This window comes from Chlorocebus sabaeus, chromosome 18 (assembly GCF_047675955.1).
Source record: "Chlorocebus sabaeus isolate Y175 chromosome 18, mChlSab1.0.hap1, whole genome shotgun sequence".
NCBI lineage: Eukaryota > Metazoa > Chordata > Mammalia > Primates > Cercopithecidae > Chlorocebus > Chlorocebus sabaeus.
In genome coordinates, this window is record NC_132921.1 from 12,001,753 (window position 1) to 12,013,045 (window position 11,293).

The window sequence follows — 11,293 nt, forward strand, 5'->3', positions numbered from 1 at the left end:
GCTTTATGCTTTCTTAATTTCTATTGCTTTTTGGATGTAAGTGGTTTTTTGGGGGATCCAATGGCTTTTGGGGTACAAGTGGTTTTTTTTGGTTACACAATTATTTGGTGGTGAATTCTGATATTTTAGTACACTCATCACCTGAGTGGTGTACACTGTACCAAAAATGTAGTTTTCCATCCCTGGCCCCCTCCCACCCACCTACTCAGAGTTTCTACAGTCCGTTGTATAACTCTGCATGCCTTTGTGTACTCGTATTTTATTTCCCACATAAAAACAAGAACATATGTTTTTTGGTTTTCCACTCTTGTGTTACCTCACTTAGAATAATGACCTCCAGCTCCATCTAAGTTGCTGCAAAAGACATTATCTTATTGTTTTAATGGCTGAGTAGCATTCCATGGTGAATATATACATTTTTTTTTTGTCCACTCATAAGTTGATGGGAAAATATGTGAATTCCACATCTTTACAACTGTGAATTGTGCTGCCATAAACATACAGTGCAAATTTCTTTTTCATATAATGACTTCTTTTCCTTTGGGTAGATATTCAGTAGTGGATTACTGGATTGAATGGTAGACCTATGTTTAGCTATTTAAGAACTAACATATGGAGATCCATATGATTTCCATAGAAGTTGTTTGATTTACATACCCACCAGCAGTAAATAACTGTTCCCTTTTCCCCACATCCATGCTAACATCTATTGTTTTTTGACTTTCAAAATTTGATTCAGGGTTGTATGTTTGCATGCGTGTGTGTGTTTAAACTTATCTCAAATAACAGACTTAGAGTCTTATATATGATTAATAAAAATGTAGCCACATGAATTTTTGTCTCTGGAAAAAATTAATTATATGCAATAGTTTTTTGGATATAGAGGTTATTTCTTTCTTATATACTTTATGTACTAGGGTATATGTGAACAATGTGCAGGTTTGTTACATATATATACATGTGCCATGTTGGTGTGCTGCACCCATTAACTCGTCATTTACATTGGGTATATCTCCTAATGCTATCCCTTCCCCCTTCCCCCCACCCCACAACAGGCCCTGGTGTGTGAGGTTCCCCTTCCTGTGTCCAAGTATTCTCATTGTTTAATTCCCACCCATGAGTGAGGACATGCAGTGTTTGGTTTTCTGCCCTTGTGATAGTTTGCTGAGAATAATGGTTTCCAGCTGCATCCATGTCCCTACAAAGGACATAAACTCATCCTTTTTATGGCTGCATAGTATTCTGTGGTGCATATGTGCCACATTTTCTTAATCCAGTCTGTCATTGATGGACATTTGGGTTGGTTCCAAGTCTTTGCTGTTGTGAATAATGCCACAATAAACATACGTGTGCATGTGTCTTTATAGCAGCATGATTTATAATCCTTTGGATATATACCCAGTAATGGGACGGCTGGGTCAAATGGTATTTCTAGTTCTAGATCCTTGAGGAATCGCCACACTGTCTTCCACAATGGCTGAACTAGTTTACAGTCCCCCCAACAGTATAAAAGTGTTCCTATTTCTCCACATCCTCTCCAGCACCTGTTGTTTCCTGACTTTTTAATGATCGCCATTCTAACTGGTGTGAGATGGTATCTCATTGTGGTTTTGATTTGCATTTCTCTGATGGCTAGTGATGATGAGCATTTTTTCATGTGTCTGTTGGCTGCAGAACAGAGCCCTCAGAAATAATACCACACATCTACAACCATCTGATCTTTGACAAACCTGACAAAAACAAGAAATGGGGAAAAGATTCCCTATTTAGTAAATGGTGCTGGGAAAACTGGCTAGCCATAAGTAGAAAGCTGAAACTGGATCCCTTCCTTACACCTTATACAAAAATTAATTCAAGATGGATTAGAGACTTAAATGTTAGACCTAAAATCATAAAAACCCTAGAAGAAACCCTAGGTAATACCATTCAGGACATAGGCATGGGCAAGGACTTCATGTCTAAAATACCAAAAGCAATGGTAGCAAAAGTCAAAATTGACAAATGGGATCTAATTAAACTAAAGAGCTTCTGCACAGCGAAAGAAACTACCATCAGAGTGAACAGGCAACCTACAGAATGGGAGAAAACTTTTGCAATCTACACATCTGACACAGGGCTAATATCCAGAACCTACAAAGAACTCAAACAAATTTACAAGAAAAAAAAAAAAAAAAACCATCAAAAACTGGGCAAAGGATATGAACAGGCACTTCTCAAAAGAAGACAGAAGGTTATTTCTAAGTAAGTTCATCATGACTTCCTGGCCTCTCATCAAAGCTGTTTTACCATTAATGTATTCTAGCTTGTATGGACAGGAGTACATTTGATAAAAGATCACAAGGTACATACTTCTCTTCATCAATTTCTAAAACGAGTTTTCCAAATATTGCTAGTAGCATGTATTTTTTTATTCTCTCCTAAGTAAAAATTATAGAGTTGAAAGCTAAATTTTAGATCACACCTGTTGGATGTGTGAGCTTTGTTCTTTTGAATAGGTCTTCATTTCATCACTGGTTATCAAATACGTATTTAGTACTTACCCTCTGTATTTGTTATCCAGTGCTTCATTACACATTGCCACAAATTTAGTGACTGAAAACAACAAACATTTATTTTTTTATAGGTTCTGTGGGTCAGGAGCACAAGCATGGCTTAGCTACATCCTCTGCTACAGGGTCTCTCAGAAACCTGCAATCAAGCTACTGTCCAGTTCTAGGTCTCTACTTCCACATTCACCAGGTTGGCTATATCTATTTCCTTCCAGACTGCTGGCCAGCCTCCCTCAATCACTTGATATATAGGTGTTTCAATAGGGCAGTTCCCACTGTGGCAACTCCCTTCCTTGAATCTTGTAGGGGAGAGAGTCTACTGGCAAAAGGAATGTTACATTCTATTAACGTAATCACAGAAATGACATCCTGTCCCCTTTGTCATATTCCATTTATTAGAATTGAGTCACAGATCTCTCCCACAGTCAAAGGAAGGGATTTATACAAGAGCTTGAATGCCATACCTCCTGGTACATAGGGCTACCCTAGAATGGATCCACCACAACTTCCGTGGTCCAAATGTTAAGGGAATATGACTACAGAGATTATGACTCCTTTGTACCCACACTGGTACTCCTTTCTTACAAACTATTCTGGTTTAGAACTTACTGTCAAATACTTTCTGACTTAAAAAAAAAATGCAGCTTAATGCATGCTTTTGGTGATGGTGGCGTAAGCAAACCTCCTGTACTTCCAGTCATAGAAGTCTGTGTGCAGTGGCTCATGCTTATAATCCAGCACTTTGGGAGGCCAAGGCAGGAGGATCACTTGAAGCTAGGAGTTCAAGACCAGCCTGGGCAACACAGATCCCTGTCTACACACAATAAAAGTGTAAATTAGCCAAGTGTAATGCTGCATGTCTGTAATCCCAGCTACTCAGGAAGCTTAAGTGAGAGGATTGTTTGAGCCCAAGAGTTCAAGACTGCAGTGAGCTATGATGGTGCCATGGCACTCCAGCCTGGGCAACAGAGCGAGTCTCTATCATAAAAATTAAAAAAAGAAATACAGCACTTACAATTATGCATAGTACATAATACTTGATGATTACTGATATGATTTGGCTGTGTCCTCACTCAAATCTCAGTTTGAATTGTAATTCTCATAATCCCCACATGTCGTGGGAAGGACCTGGTGGGAGGTAATTGAATCATGGGGGAAGTTACCCCCATACTGCTCTCATGATAGTGAGTTCTCACATGATCTAATGATTTTATAAGGGCCTTTTCCCCCTCTGCATGGCACCTCTCCTTCCTGCCACCATGTCAAGAGGATGTGTTTGCCTCTCCCTCCACTATGATTGTAAGTTTCCTGAGGCATCCCCAGCCATGTGGAACTGTGAGTCAATTAAAGCTCTTTCCTTTATAAATTATGCAGTCTTGGATATTTCCTTATAGTAATATGAGAATAGAGTAATAACAATCATTAACATAGCTATGTTGCTGGTTTATGCATTTATTATACTAATTTTTATTCTTACTTTAGAGCATACTTCATATGTATATTTTTTTAAAGTTAACTGCAAAACAGCCTCAGGTAGGTCCTTGAGGAGGTATTCAGAAGGAGGCATTGTTATCATAGGAGATGACTACTCCATGTGTGTTACTGTCCCCGAAGACCTTCCAGGAGGACAAGATGTGGAAGTGGAAAACAGTAATATTGATGATCTTGACTCTGTGTAGCTGTAGGCAAATGTGTCTGTTTATTTTTTAATAAAAATGTTAAAAAATACAAGTAAATAATTTTTAAAATAGGACAAAAGTTTATAAAATAAGGAAAGAAACTATTTTTATACAGCTGTATAATGTGTTTGTGTTTTAAGTTGTTTTATTATCAGAGTCAAAAAGCTAAAAAAGTAAATAAAAGTGTATAAGATAAAAAATGTTATGGCAAGCTAAAGTTCATTTATTATGAACATGAAAAATGTTTTAAATACACGTAGTGTACCCTAAGTGTACAGTGTTTATAAAGCTTACAGAAGGCCACAGTAATGCCCTAGACCTTTACATTCACTCATCACTTACTGACTCAACCAGAGCAACTTCCCATCCTGCAAGTCCCATCCATGGTAAGTAAGTGTCCTAGACAGGTGTATAACTTCGTATGTTTTCTAGCACATTTTCCTGTAACTTTTCCATGTTTATGCACACACATACTTACCATTGTATTACAACTGCCTACTATATTCAGTGCAATCACATGCTGCATAGGTTTGTAGACTAGGAAGAGTAGGTGACATCATATAGCCTAGGTATGTAGTAGGCTATACCATCAAGGTTTGCAAAAGTGCATTCTATAATGTTTGCACAGGAACAAAATCACCTAACAACACATTTCTCAGAACGTATGCCTGTCGTTAAGTAACACAAGACTGTATATTGTTCACTTACAGAGTTGCACATGTTTAGAAGAAAAATATACCAATTGAATGTTTAACGGTATTGAATTATGCTAGAAAATGGAAAAAAAAAAAAGATACAATTCCATGTTTGGTGGATACCTGAGTAAAGAAATGCCTAAGACAGGAATCCAGAGTTTGGTTTGTGTCTCCCATTTGGCTCTCTGTTTGATCTCAGGCAAGTGACTTAATTTTTCCCAACATTTCTTGTCTCAGCTGTAAAAGGAATGGCTGAGGTAGGGGATTCCCCAAAATCCCTCCTAGTATTAAGCTCCATGAGTTTATGGTCTGTTCTGGTTGTTGTGTGGCTCCAGCATGGTACAGTGACCACAGCTCGCCCAGGTCCCTCAGCCCAGGTTTATACCATCATCTACACCTCCCCATAGTGCAGGTGTGGGTGAGTTGGACTTCACAGAGAGATTTCAGATGCCTTTTAGAGTATAGTCACTAACTGACTCATTGTATACCTAACTGTGGTCTTGGATTTAACAGTTTATATAGTTTCAATGGCACTGGAGGGCCAACCTTTTGACTATGTTATCTGTCAGTCTGCAAATATTGTCATTTCTTTGGCTGTGATGACTCCCAAAAATGTTATTTATGTCTTATAAATCCACTTTGTGATGAGAAGAGTTTTCTAATATTTTCAAAATGGGATGAGGTATTGGCACGTGATCTTCAAGTTTTGTTTTGTTCTGTTTCCCTGATGGCTGATTTTGGAAGACTTTTCGGGAGAGTTGTGGGGAAATAAACTTAAGACGAGAAGGATGTTATCAAATAGAACACAGTGATGTATTTTAGGACTCTATGCTAAGTTTGAGTTATTTCACTATTTTTTATTCAACTCTAAACAAAAGAGAAAAGTAATTTTAGAACCTCCTACATACACTTTAAAAATAATATTAACGTTATTCTTAAAATGCTCTTTCAGAGGTAGAGTTCAAACATTAGAACACGATATTTTTGTTCTCTGTATCTTCTCTGATCTCTAAAACATCATCTCCGATAAAATCAAAATAAAATAAAATTGGAGTTAAAGTGATGAAAAATGTATAATATATGTACTAATGATGATTTATGAAAAAAGAAATTCCAGGGTGTGAAAGACACTGCAAATAAGGTTCATTTAAAACAATATTCCTGGGAATAAGTTGGAGGCAAGAGTTCATTTAAAAATCTCTTTTGATTGATAAGAAAGTACTTTTAATAAAATAATTTTATTTTCCTCTTTTCAAATCACTGATCATTTAGTTTTGCAACATTTATCTACTGAATTTAAAAGTTGTATATATTTATAAGTAAAGATATTAATAAATCCTGCCTGAAAATGACTACCCAAATAATTCATTGCATCAATGACCTAAGTCTTTTACAAGTTGTTTGTCCACATACAAAAATCCTCTACACACACACACACACACACACACACAGAGAGAGAGAGAGAGAGAGAGAGAGAGAGAGAGAGAGAGAGAGAGAAACCTCACAAAATTTGCCCTCTAGGCTCAGTATGTCATGTATACTAATGTCCTAAGCCTTCACATTCACTCACCACTCACTCAGCCATGAATAATGGCAGGGAATCCTGACTAGAGACAACACAGCATTTCTGTTAGAAGGAATAGCCACGTAGTTGTTTTGTGAAATACGCCCTCGCGAGGGCCTGAAAAATTAAAATTTGGTGGTAGTTCCATAGGTTCATTTTTAATGCCAAAAAGTTATATAAAATGGCTATCATGGAATATTTTTATGACTTTTTGCAAGAAAATGACACTCATAACTTAGATTTAAATGTTCAGGACACTTTTATTTTTAAATATGTTATTAAATCAGAATTTAATTAAATAAATGGAGATTCTTCTGCAGGTTTGTGTTGTGTTTTTTCTCAAGAGAACTTTCCTCTGGATGACTTGGTTTTCTGAAAGTCTACTTCACAAGGCAAGTCCACAGCTATCCCCTCTTACAGAAATGCGGTGTTCTCTCTGTCAGCATTTAGTGCCATTACGAAGATTATTTATAGTACTTTTGTCTAAAAGTTACAACCTCTGAAACTAATAGGAAAGAAACCAGAAGCCAGATAACAGGACAGAACTGCTACCCCACAAATCAGTATGTAGGTGTGACAGTTAATTCAGTTGATGGTATGAATTGTATCTCTTCATCAGGCTACATTTAGGACTTAGGACCCCTGATATAAATAGTGAGAATTTTACAAGAGAATGAGCAGAAGCAGTGGAGCAAGGACCTAAGATTAGTTTGAATGAACCATATTTGTTATACAAGTCATATTCTAGAAGGCTCTTTTTAAGAGACAATTGAGTTTTTTATTCTTTTCCTTAACATGATGTTACTGTACTTGTCACTGTTTTAGATTAGCAATTATTGTATAAGGAATTGGAAAAAAAAGACTACATTACTTAAAACAATGCATAACCTTCAGCAGATGAAGCAAGGTGAATACAATTTAAAACTGAAAGCATAGGCTGCTTCTTTTTTTTTTTTTTTGGCTTAAGATTAACATAAGCATTATAATGGAGTCCAGTAATTATGTATGAACTTTTTCATAACGCAGTAATTGTTTCCATGCTTTGCTGTGCTGCAGTGTTTTAAGCTGCAGATGGTATTATCTGATGGGTAAATGCAGGAACTAATGAAAGAAAGGTGTGACTGTGTCAGGACCTTGAATGAAAAATCAGAAAGTTGCTGATTTGGATAATTGTTAAAAATAAGAATATTGAACAGAAAGGTTTCAGCTAAATTTAGCCTAATAATGACAGGAAATAGGTCCACAAATTACTTAATAACTGATGTTTAAAATTACTACAAAATACAGTATACGAGAGGGCAGTAATTTGATTTTAATTAAGTTCTACTTCAACCATATGTCTTAACTGATAAAGTGACATGAAGTAATGAAATAGCTTTATAGTTTTATTAAATTTCTTGTGTAGGAAAGTTATTTTAATAGCTCTGTCATTTTTTCCCCTTCAGTCATGCTAGTAACAGGAACAGGATTTAATTTAATGTGTATGTTCATACCTCATAGGGATTAGGAAATGTTTGAATCTTCACAAATGTCAAGAATTCTACCTGCTACTTCATAAATTATCTCTTTCAGTCAGACTACAGTGCTAGCAGGTACGTACTATGATTCCCATTTTACAGATAGGAAGCTAAGATCTCATGAAATTAGATAGTTTATCCAAGACCCACACTAAAGTTCTCAGAGCCACCAAGTTCCAAAAAGGGTGCACTTTCCATGGTAACCCAGTGCCTCACACATTTCAACTTCTTTTTTTTTCAACAAATGCTCCTTCTATAAAATTATCCTTTTATGTGAAAACATATTTTTACTTTCTAAGACTGATTAAGAAAATCCATAAAGACTTTTGCTTTATTCTTGTCTTCACACTTAACATTCCTGTGTTTTCATTTATTTAATTATATGTAGTAGTGTTTAGACTTTGTATTCAATTATCATTTATAATATTAAATATATATAAAGGAGATTAGAGTTTGGGGACTTTACAAAAACATGCACTTGAGATTACCGGAATGTTGTTTCTTTTATGATAGTGAGAGAGCTACGTCAAAACCGCACAACTACATGGAAACTGAACAACCTGCTCCTAAATGACTACTGGGTAAATAATGAAATGAAGTCAGAAATAAAGATGTTCTTTGAAACCAATGAGAACAAAGATACAACATACCAGAATCTCTGGGACACATTTAAAGCAGCGTGTAGAGGGAAATTTATAGCACTAAATGCCCACAAAAGTAAGCAGGAAAGAACTAAAATCAACACCCTAACAGCACAATTAAAAGAACTAGAGAAGCAAGAACAAACACATTCAAAAGCTAGCAGAAGGCAAGAAATAACTAAGATCAGAGCAGAACTGAAGGAGATAGACACACACACACACACACACACACACATACACACACACCCCTTCAAAAAATCAATGAATCCAGGATCTGATTTTTTGAAAAGATCAAAAAAAAAAAAAAAAAAGTAGATAGACCACTAGCAAGACTAATAAAGAAGAAAAGAGAGAAGAATCAAATAGACACGATAAAAAATCATAAAGGGGATATCACCACCGATCCCACAGAAATACAAACTACCATCAGATAATACTATAAACACCTCTATGCAAATAAACTAGAAAATCTAGAAGAAATGGATAAATTCCTGGACACATACACCCTCCAAAGACTAAACCAGGAAGAAGTTGACTCCCTGAATAGACCAGTAACAGGCTCTGAAATTGAGGCAATAATTTATAGCCTATCAACCAAAAAAAAAGTCCAGGACCAGACAGATTCACAGCCAAATTCTACCAGAGGTACAAAGAGGAGCTGGTACCATTCCTTCTGAAACTGTTTCAATCAATAGAAAAAGAGAGAATCCTCCCTTACTCATTTTATGAGGCCAGCATCATCCTGATACCAAAGCCTGGTAGAGAGACACAACAACAACAACAAAAAGAGAATTTTAGACCATATTCCTGATGAACATCGATGCAAAAATCCTCAATAAAATACTGGCAAACCAAATCCAGCAGCACATTAAAAAGCTTATCCACAATGATCAAGTGGGCTTCATCCCTGGGAAGCAAGGCTGGTTCAACATACATAAATCAATAAACGTAATCCATCATATAAACAGAACTAAAAACAAAAACCACATGATTATCTCAATAGATGCAGAAAAGGCCTTCGACAAAATTCAACAGCCCTTCATGCTAAAAACTCTGAACAAACTAGGTATTGATGGGATGTATCTCAAAATAATAAGAGCTATTTATGACAAACCCACAGCCAATATCATACTGAACGGGCAAAAACTGGAAACATTTCCTTTGAAAACTGGCACAAGACAGGAATGCACTCTCTCACCACTCCTATTCAATATAGTGTTGGAAGTTCTGGCCAGGGCAATCAGGCAGCAGACAGAAATAAAGGGTATTCAATTAGGAAGAGAGGAAGTCAAGTTGTCCCTGTTTGCAGATGACATGATTGTATATTTAGAAAACCCCATCGTCTCGGCCCAAAATCTCCTTAAGCTGATGAGAAAATTCAGCAAAGTTTCAGGATACAAAATCACTGGGCAAAAATTACAAGCATTCCTATACACCAATAACAGACAAACAGAGAGCCAAATCATGAGTGAACTCCCATTCACAATTGCTTCAAAGAGAATAAAATACCTAGGAATCCAACTTACAAGGCATGTGAAGGACCTCTTCAAGGATAACTACATACCATTGCTCAATGAAATAAAAGAGGACACAAACAAATGGAAGAACATTCCATGCTCATGGATAGGAAGAATCAATATCGTGAAAATGGCCATACTGCCCAAGGTAATTTATAGATTCAATGACATCCCCATCAAGCTACTAATGACTTTCTTCACAGAATTGGAAAAAACTACTTTAAAGTTAATGTGGAACCAAAAAAGACCTACATTGCCAAAACAATCCTAAGCAAAAAGAACAAAGCTAGAAGCATCATGCTACCTGACTTCAAACTATACTACAAGGCTACAGTAACCAAAACAACATGATACTGGTACCAAAACAGAGATATAGACCAATGGAACAGAACAGAGCCCTCAGAAATAATACCACACATCTACAACCATCTAATCTTTGACAAACCTGACAAAAACAAGAAATGGGGAAAGGATTCCCTCTTTAATAAATGGTGCTGGGAAAACTGGCTAGCCATATGTAGAGAGCTGAAACTGGATCCTTTCCTTACATCTTGTACAAAAATTAATTCAAGATGGATTAAAGACTTAAATGTTAGACCTAAAACCATAAAAACCCTAGAAGAAACCCTAGGCAATACCATTCAGGACATAGACATGGGCAAGAACTTCATGACTAAAACACGAAAAGCAATGGCAACAAAAGCCAAAATTGACAAATGGGCTCTAATTAAACTAAAGAGCTTCTGCATAGCAAAAGAAACTACCATCAAAGTGAACAGGCAATCTACAGAATAGGAGAAAATTTTTGCAATCTACCCATCTGACAATCTACCCATTAGACTACTCATCTAATATCCAGAATCTACAAAGAACTTAAATACATTTACAAGAAAAAAATCAAACAATCCCATCAAAAAGTGGGCAAAGGACATGAACAGACACTTCTCAAAAGAGGATATTTATGCAGCCAACAGACACATGAAAAAATGCTCATCATCACTGGCCATCAGAGAAATCAAACTGCAATGAGATACCATCTCACACCAGTTAGAAGGGTGCTGGAGAGAATGTGGAGAAATAGGAACACTTTTACACTGTTGTTGGGAGTGTAAATTAGTTCAACCATTGTGG